The sequence below is a fragment of the Rhagoletis pomonella genome, unplaced genomic scaffold (genome assembly GCF_013731165.1).
Source record: "Rhagoletis pomonella isolate Grant_MI unplaced genomic scaffold, Rhpom_1.0 Rhpom_scaffold_00001, whole genome shotgun sequence".
Taxonomy (NCBI): domain Eukaryota; kingdom Metazoa; phylum Arthropoda; class Insecta; order Diptera; family Tephritidae; genus Rhagoletis; species Rhagoletis pomonella.
The window spans coordinates 5,737,326-5,760,415 of record NW_023458555.1 but is presented as its reverse complement, the minus strand read 5'-3'; the positions used below and the strand labels follow the sequence as shown (position 1 = coordinate 5,760,415).

Sequence of the window (23,090 nt, the reverse complement as noted above, 5' to 3'; positions counted from 1 at the left end):
TTTTGAATTTGAACATCGCAGTAGCTGAGCCTAAACACACAGATGCGGTTGTTGAATAAGCAATGCGCTGCAATTTTTAAAGTTTTATTTTGAGCCGCAAGTTTTGATAAGCAAAAAAAAAACCCAAATCAAAAGGTGAGAGTACTTCGCCATTAAATAAATGATAATAAATATACCGCATGGTTATTAAAGAAGAAAAGAGCAAAAAGATGCGAAAATTTCCGAGTGAAAAAGAGTGTGGGTAGATTTTGATGGGAAAAAGTAACCAACAAAATTTTGCCTGGCTTAAATAAGTAAGTATTCACTAAAGGTCTTGGAAATCCTAAGCGTCGCGAGAAAAAATGTTTTACTAAATATAACCTCTCCGGTGAGATCGAAACTTATAATGTAGAGGTACACCGTTATCGTAAGGCTTATGGAGACCTAGTATTGTGGCCAATCTAAGGTAAATAATTCAATAAAAGTAGACTAGGTTCGGTTTCAGCGGCCGTCTATAATACACACTTAGACCATAAGCCCAGTGTGATGCCGAATATGGGCGTCAGCAATTCCCAACACCTCCTAAAACAATTTTAAACTTCGCAGGAATTCTAGAAGATCCATGATTTCCACGCATTTAAGCTTATCTAAGTAATCTAAAATTTGTCTACCTAGAGTAGAGGGAGTCTTCGTCTGGATAGAGCATGGCACTGTCACGACAGGTCGTTTCCTCCTCTTCTTCATCTGGACAACTTGTGAAGAAGTCATGCTTCTAGTCGAGAGGCATACTTGCCAATTAGGCGAGATCTCTCAATGTTGAGAGGTGAAAGCCCGAGATTGCTATTAAAATATCGTCGGCGCGCCGTATGCCATTATCCTCCCATGAAGCTCCATTCCAAGTTCTTACATGCGAGCTTTGACCTGACTATAGCAGAACAAGAACGGCGGATCTGTTGCATATACCAAGGGTAGAAATATTAAGGGCAAACCAGAAAAAATCTTACTTACTTGTGGACAATCTTAGATGCGGTAATTTAAGAAAGGAAAATTTTTAGCACGAAGCGCACATAAGATTGTGGACGGATAAACCGAAAAGGTCAAAATCGTAAAGTGGTAGATTGTGGACTTTCGCGAATAAGCTGACTAATATTTGTAAACGATGGTGCATCCTAAATACTTAGTCTCAGGAAAGACGATCCTAGGCACCGAAGTCTGTTCCTATTAACTTGTGTTTCCCTTTTCCTCTTAATGCAACTTGCCATGGTCGGCGCAGCAAACAGCTCCCAGGTTTGGCAAATACTTCATTACCCTGCAGTGGTTACTAAGAAAGCATCTTAATACTTTTATTTCGTGTATCGTAAGGCAGATGTGTGCTTTGGCTATCGTTGTTGATATGTACGGTATGTAGGATTTAGCTCGCCTATTTTCTTCCATTCGCCCTAACGTAGGTGCATGACAGACCGCTGTAGGGTCCTGAAGCTATGAATCAAGTTAGTGCAGTTCCTTTGCACTCAAAACGTATCAGCCCTTTCATATCTATTCTCCACCACCAGACGGGCGAAGCATCTACTAGATTGGGGGTTGAAATGAAGCCTTGCGAGCCAAACTAGCCTAACTGACATTCGCAAAAGGGTTACATTTCAGCCTTAAATTTATTGTGTTTTTAAGGATTTGTTTATTTTTTCAAGGATTTTTTCAAGGAAAAGTGGAGCTTTAAAGCTGTTTCTCTCGAGTTTTTGGTTTCTTGAGTTATCACGTCCTTCCAGAAAAATAGCTTGTATGTTTATCAGTACACCTGCATATATGTAAATATGTATATAATTTCACTCCTATAAAGTACACCTCTCTCTTAACTATGCAAAAATTTAATCTTATTTGTTTGTATTCATATTCTTGTAACTTAATTGCATAGTCCATGAATTATTATCCATGTGGATTAATTAATCTTCGCTCGTATGCTCACAATGTTATTGCGATTCGCTTGTTGTTTTTGTTTATATTGCTGCGTTATTGTTATCGTTGTGGCGGTTGCTGATTTTTAGACTTTATGGCTCAACGCGTTAATATGGAGACGATAGTTGGCAACTCGAATGAACGGTCGCTCAGCCGATTGTTTGAGGGTTTGTGTGTTTCGCGCGATGGCTGGAAAGCCAGTGAATTTCAGCATCGAATGTGGTTCGCAACCTGAAAAGAAGAGTGGCCACAACAGTAATGACAACAGCGACAACTACAAACTCGTGGCTGTCATCAGGGTTGCCACTGACGAAAAAACTTACAATCCACTTGTAAAAAATCAACCAATAACTTTTTTTTAGGAATTAAAAAAAAAAGCATTAAGTAGTTTTGATATTTTTTTTTAGTTATTTCAATAAAAATTAGAATTGTTTTTAGGGAACTTTTTATTTAACTAATTATACGGTATTTAAGGCCATATTAATGGCATATTTTAAGTTTCCTTCAACCGAAAGCTAAAGTGATGAAAGTAAAGGCAACAACGAAACTTTATCATTTGAAAAAACTTCAACTGAAGTTATTATAGAAAAAAATATAGTGCCTAAAGGAACCGCTTGGTGATTTTTTTTTTTAATACTCACAATGTTTTTCAAGTATTTTTTTTTTGTATAAGAATATTATTTGTGCTTTAACCCAATCCATAAAAATCCAGGATTCAAGTATATAGAAAAATACAGAAAATTTTCATATAAATTTCGAATATTTTACTCTGAATAATTAGAAATGTTTAAGCTATGGAGTTTTAAGGCCCGTAATATTTGATTATGACTAACAGTGTGCAACTAAAAATTCCCACAGGTTTTTCTTTATTTTTTTGCCGTAGTGTGTAATTACATACCTGTCATTTTTTTCTTTTTATTTAAATAATCATTAAAAATATTTAGGAAATGAAAAGCTCCTTGGGTTTCTAGTAAAATTAGTTTTGAATAGAACACGATATAATTGCCTTATATCGATATATGCATTAATAAAGCGTTCGAAAATTAATACAATGAAGTAGAGAACACTTTTTGAGAGAAATTTATAATATAAAGATAACTACGAAAAATAAAGCGGCAACGAAAAGTTCAACCAAAATCTACCAAAATGTAATAATTTTCCAAAGTGGCAACCCTGGTTGTCATTCACCTGTTTGTGGTTGAGTTATGTTGTTCGTGTAATTTTGGTTGGTTGTAAATTTCTGTAGGTTGGTGTAAATATTTATGCATTCACGTGTATGCTATTTTTTATTTAATAACTGCATTTAATTGCAGACAGATGTGTGTGTGTGTACACTGTGTGTGTGCATGAAATGACTCGAATCAATTAAATTTAATGTACCCAAGTGTGGCATTCAATCGCTCAGCGGTTTTCGCCAATGTAAATTTTTTGTTGTTGTTGCTGCATTCGCTGTAATGGCAGTGTCTGTTGTTGCCCGCTCATTGTGCGATATTTCTGCTCGGGGAATTCCGCGCTGCGTTTGTGGAGTCTTTCACTTTGGCGCTTAATTAAAGAACCGTAAATACAAAAATATGGAAAATTGAAAATTTTCTATTAATTAAAACTGCGTAAATACGAAAAATTTCGTTTCGAAAGTAGGCATAAAAAATTGTATTCAATGAAAAGGATATTCAAAACCATTTGCAGGTTGAGCGCCTTGATTTATGCAGTTTAATTGCCTTGGTGCGTGCGAAAATGTAACAGCATTTTTCCATTTATTTAGGCTCAACCCCAACAACGTCAGCGAGTTTAAAAGTCTCGCTATTTGTAAAATTTGCGTTAAACCAGCAGAAAGTGTTTATTTTTTAATTGAAATAGTGTGTGTTTACTGTTGTTGCAAGTGGTTATAATATTTGCCATGGAAATTTCACAACGCAAGTATAATCGTCTACAATTTTTCGTTGCATAGTATTAGGCATATGCACTACAGTAGTGTATTGATATAGAGCAAGGTGGACATTTTAAAAATACCGAAATTTTTTTCACCTGGGGTTTTGATGCTTAGGAAACATATCTGCTCCCGATATGGGCAACTTTTTCCAAGCCAAACCAAAAAAAGTTTTACCCCAAGCGCACAATATCTCGTAGATGACTTTCAATAAAATAAGTAGCATTTTACACTCGAAATACCTACGCTCAATGAGTGTTGCACTTTCATGTCAATGCGATCGTATTTGGCATTTTCATAAATTTTTTTGGGCGCAAAATATTAACCAATATCCCTCCGAAAAATAAAGCTTCCAAAAGCAAGCTTTTTTCCAGATTCTTTAATCCACTTACAAAAAAAAGTGGTGGCCTATTTATGGGCGTACGTGGCATGCGATGCGTTGACCACTTATATTAATTCCTTAAATTTCACCGCTCAACGGTGGTGCGCTTGTACGTGATTCGGCATCGCTGGCGAAGATTTTTTATTCGTGGAAAAAACCTTTGACCTTTTTGTGTGCATTTGTTGGCGAGAAGAATGTGCCAACACCAGCGATAAAATTTAGCGCTCATACATGGTATACTATATGTATGTATGTTCATATAGTTAGGTATGTTTACATATGTAAAAATGTTGCGCATTTTTTGCTTCGTTTTTGTTTTTTGTTTTTGTTTATTACAGTGTGTTAGTATGCTTGTGTGTGTTCTTGATAGCGCTCGACATCCGCAGCCGTTGCGGTTTTTTAATTACATTTTTCGGCAGTTTGCCGTTTGGCATCTTTTGCCCAATTTTTACTGCAATGTTTTAAAAAAGCGAAATATTATTTTTTGGGTTAAAAGGATGCAGTTTTGCGGCGCGTTTAATGTACGAAAACCCATTAACCTGGTCGTTTAAATCTGGCAGCTCGTCTGAAAGGTTGGACCAAATGATGTGGAGTTTGGGAACAAATTTCAGATGACGCAAAAAAAAAGCTTAAATATATAATATCACATTTGAAAGTACGTAAATGCAGTCTTGTATTTCATCTGCATTGAAACAACTTGTGCTGGAAATGATAGGTTGCGAAACTTTCATTGATTCTGTGTATGGAATGAGCAAAATTTCACACGATCTTCTCATAATTTGCTCACTGGGTTATTTCTTTTCACTAAGTACACTGGCTGCAGAAATAAAAAAAAAACGCTATGTTGATAAGTTTTCACAAATTTTTTATTTATTTTATTTTTTTATGTTTATTATTTTTTGTGAAAGCCAAACTCATTCTATAATAAACTGCATATGAATGCGCATATAAATCTTGTTAAAAACAAGTAAGAAAGTCTAAGTTCGGGCGGAGCCGAACATTAAATACCCGGCGCAAGTATTAAATATATGTTTTTTCACCCTTCCGAAACATTTCGCTAGATGGTAAGCCGAGGTGTATCAATTTTTGAAATATTGAAGTTTCAAGCATTTCTTAAATTTACCGTTATATGAGAATCGGCCGTTATTTTAGTCCGATTTCAATAATTTTCAACGTTTTGCTTACACGTGGCAAGTACAATAACCATACCGAGTTTGGTACAAATTGGTAGAACGGTTACCGGTATACTTATATGTGATCATAAGTGGGCGGTGCCACGCCCATTTTCCAAAATTTTACCATAAACGTATTTCTTGGTAAAGAATTGTTGCAAGCATCAATTTTGAATAAATTAGCTTCAATATTTAATGATTTATCGAAGATTTTGTATTTCTCTAAATTACCGTTATATGGGATGTGGGCGTGGTTATTGTCCGATTTTAAAAAGTTTCGGTGGTTTTTTATGCTGTACCAAGGCCAACAACTGTGCCAAGTTTGGAAGAAATTGGTGCAGCGGTTACCAAGATATACACATGTAACCATAAGTGGGCGTGGCCTACGCCCATTTTCCAAAAATTTATAATATTCTTATTTTTCGTCTAAAACTTATTATAAATATCAATTTTGAGTGAATAATCTCCAGTAGTTACTAAAATATTGCAGTTTCCGTATTTTTGAAAATTACCGTTATATGGGAAGTGGGCGTGGTTAAAGTCCGATTTCGCCCATTTTCAATACCAACCTACCTTGGATTAAGGGAAACCCACATACCAAATTTCGTTGAGATATCTCAATTTTTGCTCGAGTTATCGTGTACACGGACAGACGGACAGACGGACAGACGGACAGACGGACGGACAGACAGACATGGCTTAATCGATTTCTTTTTTCATCCTGATCATTTATGTATACATTTGTCTATATCTATCTCGATTCGTTTTGGCTGTTACAAACAACCGTTATGTGAACAAAATTAATATACCCTTGTGCACAAGTGCGCTCGGGTATAAAAATTAGAAAAATTGAAAAAAATTTCACCTAAATTTCAAACTTTTTTTTCAGAATTTTTAAAACAAATTTTAGGTACGCAGTTTTATAGCTTCTATTATTTCTACCACCAGTGTATGTAAATACATTTTGGAAGCACACACACACACTTACATATGTAACTATAACGCACACATTATCATTTGCATGCTATCATAATACCTTGTGGTCATTTAAATGAAAATTTCCTTTCAGCTTTGTGCGTTTTAATTATCACTTTTGTGGAGGAAATTCTATTAATAAAAAATTCTACAACAAAACGAGAAGACTAAAAATGGTATATGTTAGTGTAAAGTGTTTGCCATGATTGAGGTTGTCCGATCCCATGGGGAGTCGATGGCTGAATGATGTTCAGCGTGTTGGGAATTAAATGCTTTTAATGAGTTGTATGAATAACGTTGTATGTATGTACCGTATGTGTGTATTTTTGTGTATGTATGTATGCTGTGAGCTATAAAATTTATCTTCATTATACTTGTAAGTACATATGTGCATACATATGTAGTCTCTATATACGTAAGTATATATTCTAAAGGTATACATTTCAGTAATTGCTTTTGTTTTACTCATCGTCTTCAACTCTATATACTTACGCTACATACTTGGCCGTTCCTTTTTCCTCTGACCACATTTCAAGTGAATATGAAAGTCTTTCGGTACTTGTGTATTTGACAAGATTCGAGATGTATGCACTAAAGTCCCAGACGCGACCAAGTTTTAGAAGATTTGAATGCAAAAGTGATATAAGTAAAAAATGTAATAATTTTAAAATATTTATGAATAGGGTTTTCAAATCAATAAAAAACTAAGATTATTGTTAATGAGCTGAATATTTTGCGTTCTTATGCGGAATCCCCTATATGTAGGTTTTAGTGATTTAGGTGTCAAAGACATGCAGGACATACTTTTTCTTGTTCTGGTTCGTCGCTGGACTCATCTATTTTACCTCGTTATCCAAGCCGGAGAAAGTTGCGATCACGATCCTGGTGTTTAAGCTGACGATGGCAATATGGTCTACATACGACAGAATCGCAACATCATATCAGATCGAAGAAGTTGTACGAGAGTGAGTCTCCTTGTCCAAAACAACGTTTAGTCTTGAACGGCGCGAAGAAGTTCTTCCTCATTTGGACGGGTCCTACTAGCTACACTCAACGTCACTATTCCGGGTATCAGTTTTGCGAGATTCTCAAATTTGAATATGGCACTTAGTCTTACTGCCGAAGGTGGCTATTGAAACAACGAAAAGGATATCTAGGCTCTTCCCTGATAAGGTCCAATCGGTTAATTCGTGAAGGGTACAGCCTTTCACAGAATACCGTCGAGTAGAAAAACAAATATTTCGCGCCAACAAAAGCGTCTTCCTTCGTATCGGTTACGCAAAGTAAGAGGAGACTTAAATTTTTGAGCACCCTAATACCAGCTATTTTCTACCAGATTTGACTCCAGGAACTTTGTTATTTTCTACGGGGTGCTCACTTCATAACCAAGTTGACTTTTCGCAATTTCTCACTGCTACGGAATAGATTTTCTTTAAGACATTGCGTGTGGTCATATAAGTTAATACTAAAAATTTACATACATATGTATATCCGTTAAGAAACAAATAAACTAGGCTTTCTGCCAGTCTAATCGAAACAAGTTTGCTACGCGTTGTGGTTTTAGCCTCTTTAACAATAAGAAATTATTTTTATTCTTCCAATTTTCAACACCGAGTTTGTGTTTTAATGCTTGAAATATGCAAAGAAAAACACATAAATATTTTCCTATTGAAAATGGCTGCAGCGCCTAGAAGTCGACAAAACGCTGTGCAGCTAATGCACAGCAACGAATTAATGGCACAATGCACCGCTATGCTCTCGCACATAACTTTGTCATTCGCAAACAACATCAAGAAGTTATAACAATAAAGAAAATTTTGCATGAAAGACGCCCACATGTGTGCATAAGTAGTAGCTGCCTTAACGCTGATGCCGCATAAAGCGGCTTTGGAGCTTTCAAGCATATCAAATAATTTGCAATTCCTGCTGCGTTTGCATTTGTTCGCGCAAAGTTATGGCGAAAGAGTGTCGCTGCACCGCAAATTTCTAACATAATTCAGACTTTGCATGCAAATCAGCAAAGCAAACAAAAGAAAACACGAGCGCCAACACTGCCAACACTACACTGAGGAAGGGACACCAGCCGCGACGATCTTGCAGCATTGCTTTAGAAGTGGAAGTGTGTTCGCTTTCTGTGTCTGCGTGTCGCAGCGAACACAAAAGCAAAATTGGGGAAAAACTTAGCGCTATTGTTTGGCGAACAAAATTTACTGCGTACATACATTTGGGTGTCAAATGCGAATGAGCGGACATAATGAATGCGTTTTATAAACAAAAGCATTTTGAGAACAAATAAATGACATGGCGATTCATTATTTTGGTGAAGAAGGAAATGGACTTTTGAGTTGCAAGCGAAAATTTAAGATACTTAAATGTTTGCTCAAATAAGATAGAAAAGGGTGGGGAGGATATGATAGGATAGCATATTGAGAAAGTAAAAGTAATTGCCTGTATATTTAAGCTTTTTTGCCTTTTTAAAAACTAATGCCACCTCCATATAGATGTACATATATATATTTGATTTCTAAAACGTACATTTTTTCCAATGCTCGCCCTTCTTACGCACACAAATTTCCACACAAATGCACACTTTTTGCATTTATCTGACAATTGCCAGCCATTTTCGTGTACTTTTCGAGTGCGCTCTCTGAGACTGGCAAGTGTGTTTGCTTGTGCAAGTGTTGGTTTGCTTTCAACACCATTTTAAGTGGCATTTGTAGCATAGTTTTGGGGCGTCGGGAATAACTCAGATGCCAACCAAATGTGAAAATTTGCAAAGCTATTTTCTCCAGCAAAGCAAGCGGCGGCAAGCAAATTGTGCGACACAGTGAAAATGTCGGCAAGTTTTAATTTTATTTATGCAATTGGCCATTTGTTTGTTGCCGCCATTGTTTGCTTTGTATTTAGTTGTACACACACAGACTTACATATATATGTACTTAAGTAAATGCATTGGTGTGTGTGCCTACATTTGTCGAGTGCCACTGACACTCTATTCAGCCTTTGTTTGTTCCGGGTTGGTGCTCGAACCACCACTCGAATGTAGTTTCCTTTAGCATTGGATGTGACTGTATGCGTGTGTGTGTGTGTGTGTAGGGCTGCGGCTGGCAACATGTAATGCAATGCAAACAAAGGCGCAGCCACACAAACGTGCTAGCGAGCCAGCCAGAGAATAATTTTATTTTCATAAACGCACGCAAATTTATAATCGCTTGTCAGGCGCTAAACTTTCCTCCGAAAGCCGCGATTTTGCTGTTGTTTGATGCGGTTGGCTTTTTGGTTATCTTGTCATTGCACGAGTGTGGGGTATTGTTCTTTTTGCTAGTGTTTTTGCTTATATTTGCATTTGTTCGCATGTTATTCTCCACTTCCTGGTGGGGTTTTGCACTGAATGCTGCAGAAGCTGTTAATTTTTCGGAAATTAGTTTCCTCTATGCATTTTCGTATGTTTGCATTGTAATTTGACGTTTTTAACGCGCTTCGTCCTCAATGGCTGGCATTCGGAGTGCGAGCGAATAGCACAAAAAGTGCTATTGTCTTCGAAGCTAAAAAAACATGGCTGGAATTCGCATGGCTAGAAATGCAAGAAAGTACTTCTTAGAATCAAATTTATTTATTTTTTATTTGCCTAACGGCCATAATAACTTAAGCGACATTTTTTTTTATTTCCTTTTCGATGCAGAAAGGCATCTAGATGCTGTAGGAATATTTCTGCATCAAAAAGAAATTTTTGAAAAAATTGTCGCTTACGTAATTTTGACGGTTAGGGCTCGATATATCTTTCTTCGCATATGTGACTATGAAAAGCATTTCAAAAGAGTGTTGGATTTGTGATCGGATTGTGAACTTTTTTTCGAATCGCCAAGCTGTTGATCGAAATATGTAACGTTGGATGCTTGAGCATGAATATGCGATTCCAGCTGGCATATAAGTAACTTGAAAGGTTCTCAAATACATATGTTTGAACACGTTAAATAAAGTGGCTACTTACACACTATGAAATCACATTTGTCCAACTTCTAAGGAGCATTATTGTTTACCTGCAAAATATAAAATATAAAGGCGGGTATAAGAATCGAATCGCATCATTGTGGAACATTTTTAAGTGCATCGAAAACAGTGTTAAATCTATATTTCTAACGACCGAAATATTCAACGGATTTAAACCGATTGCTACTAAATAAACCAATAAAAAAAATATTTCGAAAATATAAATTTTGTAGATTTCTGTTATATAGCTTTTGAGATTTTTGATACAACAGAAAATAGATTTTAGAAAGTTGAAATCGCTAATATCTGAATAATCCGTCAACCGATCCAACAAAGTGCGAACTCAGATTGAAGACTTCTATAGTTACACTTGCGTTTGCTCATATTCTTTTTGAATAAAATTATAAATTGTCGAGACATTAAGAATACTGCCCGAAAAATTGGCTTTTTAAAAAATAGACCTGGAAAATTTATGATTTTCACTAAAAATTGTTTAAAGATGAATTTTGGTTTCTTATTTCTTTATCAGAAATGTCTAGGCAGAAATCTAATCCCATATAGTTTGAAACTCCATTTTGTTGGAGTGTGAGCTTTATCGCGACACATAAATTCAAGCTGATGCTCCTGTAAGGTAAGAAACTGAAAATTTTTTTACGATTCGATATTTTTCCTCTTGTGCACATATTTGCGTTGAATTATGGAAAGCGTAGTTTCATTTATTTTTTAAATATATTTCATAATTTATTGCAGGTAACCTGATAATAAATAACCCTGCTCTGGAGTGAGCGAACCTGTATTTGGTAACTAAATATGCAAAATCAGCTGATTCACCAAATATTCTTCAAAAATATACCGAAATGAAAACTGAAACTTTTTTTGGAATTAACGCTGCGGGAATTGTCTGGCCTTTACACAAAAGGTCCAATTCAGCATTAATTTTAATTTAGGAGACGACCGACGCGCCTCTCAACAGCGCACCTCCACGCGTTCATACTAGTATTCTCAAGTATAGTAGCAGTACATATGTATGTACACACATACACACATACTATGTTGCAAAACACATCCATCTTGTTACGGCGACGCGCATGGAAACAAAGCAGCACGTAACAACGCTCATGTTCATGTTTGTGGCTTAAACCGTTTGCAAGTAAAAAATAAAAAAAAAACAAATGAGAACCCGATCAAAATAACCTTGACTCTGCCTTGACTGTCGTTGTTGTTGGTTTTTCTAACCCTCACGTCGGTTGGCTTCTCATAACAATACCTTCGTCAAGTTTTCCATAGAAATTAAGAAAAAAAAAGAAAGCAAAAACCCACCAACAAGTAAGTCAGGCCAATAAAGCAAAGCACTGCAATTGGAATAGGCAAGAAAACAGCGAGTTGAGTGGGAGAAAATAAACTTTCATGGCGCAATTAAAGTCGATGACGTGCGAAATTCCAAAAGTAGACGCGAACAAGCAACGCACACTTCCAACAACAACACTACTCTCTGACCGAGACCCACTGATTCACTTCACACCAGTCAAATTGGGAACAATAGCACAATAATTGCAGCAACAAATATAAATAACCAACAAACAAGCAAATATAGCAAAAGAAGACAAGACTGACAAGCGAACAGAAAGAGATGAAACGGAATGAATGGCTAGCAACGGCAGACAATCATCATTCATTGATAAATGGCCGCGGCGGTTCGTTTGCCGCATCGCATCGCGCCGTCTGTGTCTGCATGGCCAACTGGGGAGTTGCAGGCAGAGAAATTTGGCAAAGTCTACAAGCGATTTTTAATGCCGAATGCGGCTACCTTAGATACGGCGCGCCGTTGGGACCACTGCACAAATGACACGACAGCGACAGCGACAGCAACAGCGACTGCGTAGGCGTTCGTGCGTAACGAAAATTAATCACATGCAAAACAAATATTTGCTCCTAATTTGGATGACGACGCAGTTATCCTGCTGGCACGCACGTACGCACGAACTCACACATACATAAACAAGTAGCCACGTGCTGGGTATTGCAGATTACTATTTTATTGGAGTATTTCTAGTTGATTAGCTTGGTTTCTGGCTAGCTGGCTGGCAGTTTCAGACAGTCAGGATAATTTGTTTTAAGAGGTCAGAATGCGCAAATGAGAATTGAGAAGTAAATTTTCTTATGAATTTTTTTTTTTTTTTAAAGCACGTTCCACTGAGTTCAGTGAGTAGAGAAAAGCTACATATAAAGGAGAAAGTACGGATTTAAGAGCTCATTTTGCGCAATCGATACGCAGTTGAATTTTCTTACGTCTCCTATATTTATTAAATTTCCTAATATTTATTAAATTTCCTACAAAGTTTTTCATATACGGAAGACTACTATTTAGATGTTACGAACAAGATACGAAAAGATATATAGCCATAGAAAATCTGCCTCACTAATGTGGTTAGGTGGAGTGATATGTATGTAAATATACATTAGGGCGGGCCAATTTGTAGATATGGGACAAATTTGCGAAATTTGGCAGTCTTGAAATAGATTTTAGAACCGTGGCTTCGTCGGAAAATTTGCTTAGAATTACAAGTAGAATGCTCCTGTGCTATACGCGCATAGTAAAAAAAAAAATTCACCCGCCCTAAAATACATCATCCTTGTAAACATAATTTAATAACTCTAAGCATAATTTAAATTAATTTTTTGTATATTTCATTTTTTTTGCAATGTTATGCCACGAGGATGAGCTTCTCATAAAAATACAATCGCCGTTAGGAGTCGGCGTAGGTCCATTCTCTTTATATGACAACATCAGGAAGCGTCAATCTATTATTATTTAATAGGTGTTTTAAATATGAAGTTAATCTGACCGTAAGCACAAAATAACATTCATTCAATTCGATTTAGAAATGTAGATAATTTGGTTCCCAAATGAATGAATTGTTTGTTATGTAGATGTAGCTGTATCAAAACTCATTAACTTGTCATAAATTTTAAAATGTTTACCGACCATAGAATACCGTGGTAGCTCCGCTATTTGTTGCCATCATATACCATCAGGCAAATTGTATATGGGATTTCACTACTACATATTTATTTAGTCCTAATATTGGCCTGGCTTTTAGACACAATTCAGATGTTTTTTAAAATGTGCCCACGGAAAACTTGGACTCGAGTTGAAGTGGTAAAACGCTGAAAAAAAACTAAAATTAAAAATCGAAGCTGCTTTGTGTGAAATTCGTAGAATATTTCCTTAAAAGTCCCAACAATAAAACACTACGCTGTGTACAACTTACAATGTCAACAAAAAAATTATAAAAGCAATTGAAGCGAATGCGAAATGATGTGTTGTGCGCCTCAACGTGATGGGCTGGTGCTCGCTTATAATAATAGCCCCGTCAGAATGAGTACTTTGCGTACGTGACGCTCAAGTATGAAACTGACGTGACATAAAGGAACTTAGAACGGCGCCACAATGAAGGCGTTGCGTTTGCAATCAAAAATCAGCTTAACTTTATGATCGCGTATTTGGATTTGGGTTTTTACTTATATGTATACCCTGCCAGCATTTTCTATTGCGGAAGTTCGACTAGTTCGACACGACATTTCTTTGACAATTAGCGCCGATGATATCGCTATTTATTTGAAATCGTATCCACTCTCAATAAGAGCTGTTCCACCAAGACATCTTTATGATACGAAAGCGGCACTTCAATTAGGAACTATTAGTAACTTGTGCGATAAAGTCGGAAGTGTTAGAGACGATTCTTGGGTTCGTTAAATTTTTGATAAACCGTAATGAGAAATTTGGGATACCTTTGAGCTTGCAACCACAGCCGCAGAATGACATTATTTTCAGCCTGTTTTCGGCGGAGATTACCAGCTCAAACGCCCCATATATTTTATGTTATGCTTTGGTGGGTAAAAATCGTCCGATCACCTGTTAAGAAGATAGAAAAGCGACAGAAATAGTGACAAAGAAGTGACGTCATGGCGATAGGCGATAAAATTGTCTTCCAATTGCTGGTAGGAATATGATCACACTTCTCTCATTGTCTTCATCACTGTTTTCAAATTTTCGAAGACAGTTTATTGTCTGGACGCCTACTTTAATCAAGCAATGTGACAACTGTCTTGTCTTGTATAAACGCAAGGTAATACAACTGTCAGCAGTGACGCACCTACTTGCGACAAAAGTTGAGAGTTGGCCAACGTTCGTTGATAGTCCGTCGACGCAAGGGTTGCCAATCTCACGTTCTCTATGCAAACACGCATAGTCTACTCCACTGTCAGTTGTATATTTGAGCGTCACGTACGCATAGTACTCATTTTGACGGGGCTATAAGAACTTCAAAAAGTGAGATAATGAAAATTTTAAAAATCAAAGCGTACTGCATTCAAGAACTGCAATTTCATAATCAGTTATTTTGCGAGCTGGTTTTTATTATTTTTCTTATAAGTATGTAACTGGATAGCTCTATTGTTCTATCGCCTATGCATCGCTGCTCTAAGGAATTTTCGGACATGCAATTTCTATTGCATGAGTTTCCGCTTAAAACCTGTTGGGTAGCTGTCCATTGGTATAGAGCTTTTGAAGTGCAGCCTAAATGTACCAGTTCCACTTTTTCCTAGCTCAAGTTTTATTCATTCGTTTACCAAATATGAAAAAAAAATAAAGTATAACAATCCATTTTAATTTTTGTACATTTAAAAGCCATATTCAGCATCAAAGTAAAGTACGAACTGGTGATATCCAAGTGAATATGCTGAGCTATTGAATTGCAATAAAATAGGCAAAAATAAAATAATTCAAAAACACTGCATTCAGAAAAGAGCTTTCACAAATTTTTAGCAGACAACAACCAAAAAGTTTTCCACACAAAAAAAAAAAACAACGTGTTTTCCTGTTATTTTAAAAAATTTACATGAGTGAAAGTGAGAATGAAAATGTACACAAATGAAAGCCTACAACAAAAACAACAACAACTGGAATGGTAAACTAACCGCTCCGAGAATAGAAACATATGCATGAGTTATCGCAGTGATCAGCACAGCAGGGTTGCATGTACATAGCTGTCACAAACATTGTCAAATGCGAAAGCCAAAAGGTAGTAGAAACTATAAAGTAAAAAGGGGAATAAATTAACTATGTGAAAATGCCTTTTCAAAGAGAATTTGTTTGCAATCAAATGTAAAATAAATTGCATTAAATTTAAAGCGAGCAGAGATACCAACGAAAAACAAAATGACAAACATTATTAAGCAAACAAAGAATGGGCGTGGCGTTCAAAACGAGTGAAACTGCATAAAAAGTTGTGACAAATAGTGCAACAATAAAAAACAAAAAAAAAAAAAAAAAATCTCAAATAAAGGCTGACATTTAAAGGTCCATGTAGCGCACACGCATACTTATGCATACACAAACATACAACTGCAATCAGCATGTGTGTGTGTGTAATAAAAGGAAAAAAGGCAAGCATTCGATAAGCCTACAGCAGCCAGTTGCTATGTAAGTTGCGCTTTGATAGCTGCTGCGTGATTGCAGGCGCTGGCAAAGAACATGGCATGCGTGGTGAGCAGAGCAGAGTACGATACACGAATTGTGCCATTTAACAGCGTAGCGCTGTGTGTCGCTTGGTTGAAGCGCATGGGTGGGTGGCCTTGCTGTTGCTGCCGCGCCATTCGTTCCACTGACATTCATTTGCCAGCCATTCGTGTGTGAGAATCATTGCTGGCGCAACCCATCTCCGTACGTACGTACCTGTACATACAAACATGTGTACTTGATGTACAAACAAGCGTGCGAAGCGAACAAACAAAAAAAAAATAAATAAATAAGAGAAATGAAGACAGCAATTTTTTGATTGCAAATTTTTGTTCGTCGTTTCGTCGCGCTGCCCCCCCTTCATCTACCCAATTCATATTTTCCTTGATCCGCACTGTTATTCGCGCAATGTTGCTGTGTCAGTGTGAAAACCAGGGAAATACATAAATAGTACTACAGCGAATAAGTATTTCAAGTATTTTGTAGGACATGGCATTTACATACATGCTCATACACACACACACTCTCAGGTTGTATCTGTGCGCAAGGATGCATGCTGGTGGCACAGTGGACTGGAAAAAAAAATGAGTGCAAGTTCGGCAGGCGGCTGATTGCGTATGAAAATGGCTAAAGCGCCTAAAGTGCTGCCTTGAAAGCGAAACTGTGCTGCTAAATGGAGTGGGGTAAAAGACGCAATGGCCCCCGATGTGTTAGCTGTCGTTGTAGTTGTCTTTTTGTGCTGTGCGCCAAACCGTTTTTGGTTCGTGGTTTTTTTGTGCTCCTTCATAATTTTTCCCACATAAATGGAATATTTGCCTCAAAGCGAAACGAAAAAAAATATACATATGTACATACCTTTAAACAATAATCTGGGTGCTCAGAATTTTTGAGTCTAAAAAATGAGTCTTTCTTCCGTCGTAAATATGATTCTGAAGCTAGTCAGCCAGACTGACTCTTTTCGGACCCAGTTGGTGTCATAAATTCTATTCCGAACAAAAGTAACGAGGTTCACGTGAGCTCGTATTGGCGTGCCCTGCCAAGAAGGGAAGGCTGTTTCATACTAAAAGCGCACAAGGGGACTACAGAAATTTGTAAGAAAAAACTTGAATATTGTCGCAAGTAATTTTAAATAATTTTTCCACTTGTGCGCATATATAAAGAGCCAATCTGATTGATGAGCAGTTTTTGAATATATATGTGGTCAAGCATTGCTTTAAATTTTTATAAATCTTTTGAAATAGTTTACTTTCATATTCTACATAATTTTGTGAGCATAAAATTTTTCGAGTGCTTAATTCAAAAAGGGTATTTAAAAAGGACCTAGGAAGCGACCTAAATTATACTTAGAAAAAGTAAACATCAATTATGCGTGCGATATCTCAAGTAATTCCAGCTCTGAGGAACTGCGAGTTCAGCTTCTATTCTTCCTTTTATAGACCCACCTCCTGTAAAATTTATTGAATTTTTATTGTACAGCTGAAGGGAAAGTTTCTGGCGTGTACAAAAAATAAATAATATGCAATATAAAATGGAAATTGAAGAAGATGTAGATATTAATGACTCGCCAATCTATAAATCACATTCAACATTCAGCCAAAAATGGACGTTTCTCTGGACGAGATTCGTTTTCGATGTAAGAGTCCTGCTGGTCTTAGCTCAGCTTTTGTTGGATAAAATGTAGGCAGACTTGAAAGTTTCAGTGTAAATACATATCGTGCACATAGCTTAGTATGCAGGTTTGTAAATATTTCCGTTTTGTCATTTTTAAAATGGAAGAATAGGAACTACTTTACAAATAAAATAAATGTGCCTGTTCATTTTCTCCAAAATTCATAAAATTTAGTACTTGGAGCCAAAAAAGTTGTGTAGAATATGGGTGCCATAATAAGAAAGTCTTTATTATCTTCCAAGTTTGGAAATTCTGCCTTAGAAGAGCCGGGCACATTGAATTTCATCAAAGTGGATTTATTTTTAAATTACTCCAGTTGCTACTCACATACAAATAAAAATAGATAACAAACATTTTAACTGAACAAATCTAATCAATGATCTCCAAATAAGAAAAACTCATACTGTTTTCCTGTTCGAATGATTTAACAAAAGTCAAAAGCTTACTAAAATATGTACTAAATAGTATATTCGAAACGGTCTCTATAACTAATTTTTATTGCAAAAAAATTACTAATATTTCACATCAGAATTGCAATAAAACACAAAAATTCAATACTGGTGGCATGCTTTTAGCCATTCACAAACTTGCAGCAAACAAGTGAAAATAAAGACTCAATCACTCACACGGGCATACAAACTTTGCAATACGCAAGGGCTCAGATATACGCAATATATGTAGCTTTGTGAAAACGCTCACCTATGTAGATATGTCATATATCGCTCTCGCCTATATCAGCATGGCTATTTGGTAAATACATACTTATGCACATACATATACCTGTGCTATTTTTTAATTTAATTTTTGTTTTTTTCTTTAGATGACATATTATTATAATTTCCTAGAGGACATATGCAGCATATAAGTGCAATTTCTTAATTTTCACAAGTTTTTGCATACGCGTTTTTTTTGTTTAGATAAAAACATGCTTACATATGTATATATGTGTGCATTTTACTAGTAAAATTTCTTTCATCAACTTGCGAATCGACATTGCCATTGCTGGGCGTTTGTCGATTAAATTGTGTGGAATGCTTTAAGTGAAAAGTTTCTTGCTTTGCGAAAGTTGTGATATGCAGGAAGATTCTCCCTATTTACTTGCGAGTGAAATTCAATCCCTTCCAATTTGAGTTCAAAGCGAATTTTATTGAAATTCACTCGAAAGTGAAATGCTGAACCTAACTGAATAAAAGAGAATGCGAGGTGCATGGCGTATACGTAACCATTCAGTGAAAGACAGTTTTATTTGTAGGAATATGCTATTTAATTTGAAGTTTCTACGAAAAAGAGGAATTCACCTGAGACATTACAAGTAAAATGGAAGCGAATGAAAATAAGAATAAAATTATAGTTTAAAAAACTAAAACCTCGCTATTATAATTTCCATTCGTACTGTCATCAGGTATGTAACTTGAGAATAGAAATCGCTGCATCTTTTAGGCACATCAATATTACATAGTTACATCCCGAGTTAATAAAAGGGAGGTAATAAAAAAAAAAACTCGCGTGATAAATTAGAGTCCTATACTCCTGACTTATGTACTATTTAGGTTTGCTAAGAGGATCGAAACCCCCGAAGAGAAAACAACAGAATCAAAGTTATTTTTGTGAAAATCTGTGCTAAAAGGCTGTTGAAAATATTGGAGCAAGATATTTGATTTGATTCTTCAGAGCTCCAAAAAGAAAAAAGGCTATCGATTCAGGTTCGATTGCTGCTGAATTATTGAGAAATATAGTGATCTTCTCAACGGCCTCTTAACTTCTCTACACACTTTGTGGCAAGTAGTGGTTTTTTCATTCTTAAAAAAAAAGAGGCAAGGGTCTATTGAAAGTTGCGGCTGTTGAACTTTTTTCGCGCCTACAAACATTCAACGGCCATCTGCGGATAAAAGGAGAATTTTAGGAACTTCTTTGGTCATCTTTGATTCTTATATATAAAATTTATATACCAACATTTGTGGACGTTCATATACTTGTGTATGTACATACAAAATCAGTCGAATTCATTTAATCCAATTCAGGAATTACCTACCCCGCGTTAAGAGTTAAAAGAGAAAAAGTGACAACCATAACTTTGCATGAACTGCCTTCTTCTTATGAAATCAATATATATTTTTTATAATGTCAACAGCCATCATCAAAGCAACTGGCTGAGCATTGTATCAAAATAAATTGCAAAAATTGTATGCTAACGTAAGCAACAACAACATCAAAAAAACATACCAGCATACCACCCATGGCGGAAATGAAGTTGAGTAAATTAAAAGTTATAAAGAACGATTTTTTTGTCGAAAAACAGGCAAAACAAGGCCAAAAAAAAAACAGATGCTTTTCCACTGCACCGACAGCTCAGCGTCGCGTTGGGGCAGTGTTGTTGCATTGCAGCAATTGAGCGACCAAGGCAAAACAAGCGTCGTTAATAACTGACTGAATGGCGATAATAAAAATTAATCACATTCGTTAATACATCGCCTGGGTGTGATAAATTTTAATAAAAAAATGAGTTTTTATGCCGTAAGGCGTCAAAAATAAGCGCCAGTTGGAGGTTGTGGCAAAAAAGACAGCAGCGATGAAAAAGCCTAAACGAAGCCTGCAGGCCAGCAAATGAGGAACAAATGGAAAAATTTACGACTGTTAACAATGCCATATAAAAAAAAACACAATAAAAAAATTTACGTTCTTTTTAATTCTGAAAATTTTTTAATCGATTTAATGTAAATACAACTGATAGATAGGCAGCGCTGTGCAGCTATATGAAATTACGAATGCCTTTCAATTTTATGAGCTCACTCGTATAAAAATCACCTTGCTGACGCTATAAACTTTGTTGATGATCTTATTTCCACCTGCAATTCTCTGCCAGGTTTTGTTGAAATGGCTTAAGTAATCTTCTTCTATGACCTTGTAACTACGACAATGGTTCGGTGTGTCAAAAATTCTCACTGTTCCTCACAGAAGAGATTTTTACTTTAATAATAATAATAATATCCCAACGGTTTTTACACTCTATTCCCGCCCATCCGCACGAGGGGCGCAGTCCGCATGACGTACGGAACCAATATGTATGTATTTTAAATTTTTTGCGCCGAGTCACGAAAGGCAGGAGTTTGTTAAGTGTCGAGATCTAAAACTGTTCAGCTACAGAACTAAATTCATCAGCTGATTTTATGTATTTATGTCAATAATTCACTTATTGAGAGAGGAGAGTATCGCTTTTTTAATGCTGAAAAGCGGATCTGATATATCAAACGTGCTGGAATGAGAGTTAAAATCCTGGCATAAGCAACGGAGTGGGTCATGCAATTCAAAATTGGTTTTACAAGCTTTCAGAAATATGGGACAAAAGTGTCTTGATACGCGTGACGGAACATTAAAGCTTACATCAGCCAGAAGAGACGGACTTGAAATTGAGCCTGTCAGTAATTTAAGCATAAAAATTATACCAAGCATTTCCCTGCGACTGGCAAGTGTAGGAAGGTTAATAAGTTTTAAGCGACTCGTATAAAGTGGAAGACTATATTGAGAATCCCATCGGAAATTTCTTAAAGCAAAAAGTAGGAATTGTTTTTGAATTGATTCTATCTTGTCTGAGTAAATTTGATATCTTGGATTCCAAACCACCGAGCAGTATTCCAGAATCGGCCTAACTAATGTTGTAAACAGGGTTTTAGTGATATAAGGGTCACTAAATTCTTTTGACCATCGTTTCACAAATGCAAGTACACCTTTAGCCTTGTTGACTGTCACATTAATGTGAAGATTAAAATTAAGCTTTGAATATTTACAAGAAATACATAACAAATATCAAGGCAAAATATATGTGTGACAACTGATCATACATACAACCACAATTGAGCATTACATACTTAGCATTTTACATAAGAAGCGACTCGATACATTCCCGCAGATAGCTTTTTGATACGGTTTTAAAAAGAGGTTCCCATTCCATTGGTTTAACAGCATTACGAAATTTATTAAAGTGGTTAGGTGCGGCATATTCCATTTTATGCTTCGATACATCTAGCCGGCATCTAGCCGTTCTAAGCAATTCACTGTTTCGGGTTTAAAAGATTGATTGGTTGCTATAAAATTTCAAAACATGATAAGCAACACCATTTACGTTTTTAAAAACATACATAAATTTGTCAATAGTTGTTTTTTTTTATATTTTTGTGCTAACGCAGCTGAGTAATTTCCTAAATATTCTTCAAAGAGAGGTCTTAACGTACAACTCGTGTCCTTTCTTGGAAGGATAAAGGTTGTCGGGGTTGATATCTAGACTTTGCCATAAATACCTTTGCTATATTTATAGTATGTGACCCCTGTGGTGTAGTGGTAAGCAGTGCGTGCTCCACTCCTGGGTTCAAGTCTTGGCCAAAGCAACATCGCAAAAAAAATACTTTCGAAGATATTTGAAATTTTAGTAAAAAAATGTATTGATTGATGTATTTATTAATTTTTATTTTTTGAGCACTTGGGCGAGCCTAAGATATTGACCAAAAATTGTCATCTTTCACACAGATTATTTTTAGAGCATAATGAACCACAGTTTTTTGCTATTACCAATCAAAATTCCAAAAATGCGGATTTTCGACCCACCATTTTCGTACATCTACATACTTAGATATTCATTCGAATGCATTTACGAATGGACTTTTCGAAACACAGAAGGAATTCAAGTAACAATAGTTAGGTGGATATGTGTACTATTTCTAGAATGCATTAATGCAAACAATTTACAACGGAACAATGAAAACGAAGAGACAAAAGTGTTGAAGAAGAAAAACAATCTGAATAACAGTTATGCAAAAAAAAACAGCAATTACAACAACGAAAAAAAAATGGAACATTAAAATGACGTGGAATACAAATGAAAGGGAAAACAAAGCGGAATGCGAATGAATGGGATGTTGAATTATATTTAGCAGGTGGTGACTGCCGACTCGCTGAACGCTGATGAGCACAGCGCTGATGCTGCGTAGCAGGAAGCTACTATGTATGTATGTACAGCCGCTACGGCTGCAGTTAAGTGCGCTTTTAGTGTACAGCTCCTTCGCAGGTGTGTTTGTGCAGGTGTGTCACGTATGCGCTGGCATTGTGTATGCGTGAGTGCTTGCGTAACGGCATAGCTATCTACACTTCCACTTCAAATGAACGCATTCAACACATATATGTACATACATAAGCACTGAAATACATTTCTATTATTTCTTTTTTTTAACTAAAACTTTATACTTTTATGTATTTATGTATGTATGTAACTGTAAGCACATATCTTATTATTTCATATGCGTACCTGTATTTACATACATTTTGTGCAAACAATGCGGCATAAGTGAAATAGCTTGAAAATCTGGAGCACAAAAATGTAATAAAAGGAACTAAAAACGCAGCGCAATGCAACGCAACTATACGCAAATGAAATGTGAAAATGCAAAATGAGTTGCCCAACCGCCAGCCATGTCATTCTGCCACCGGCGGCAACTTGCAACATAACTTACTACATGCCCATGTTCGAGGTG

At 36.2% G+C, this 23,090-nt stretch overlaps 1 protein-coding gene across 1 annotated transcript in view; it reads right to left on the bottom strand.

Moving 5' to 3' along the window:
• LOC118750352 (neuroligin-4, Y-linked) overlaps window positions 1-23,090 on the bottom strand; it is a gene marked incomplete in the record, with an annotated part of 198,765 nt that overhangs the window by 147,552 nt on the left and 28,123 nt on the right. Inside the window, 1 exon segment of the mRNA XM_036485076.1 lies at window positions 10,380-10,427.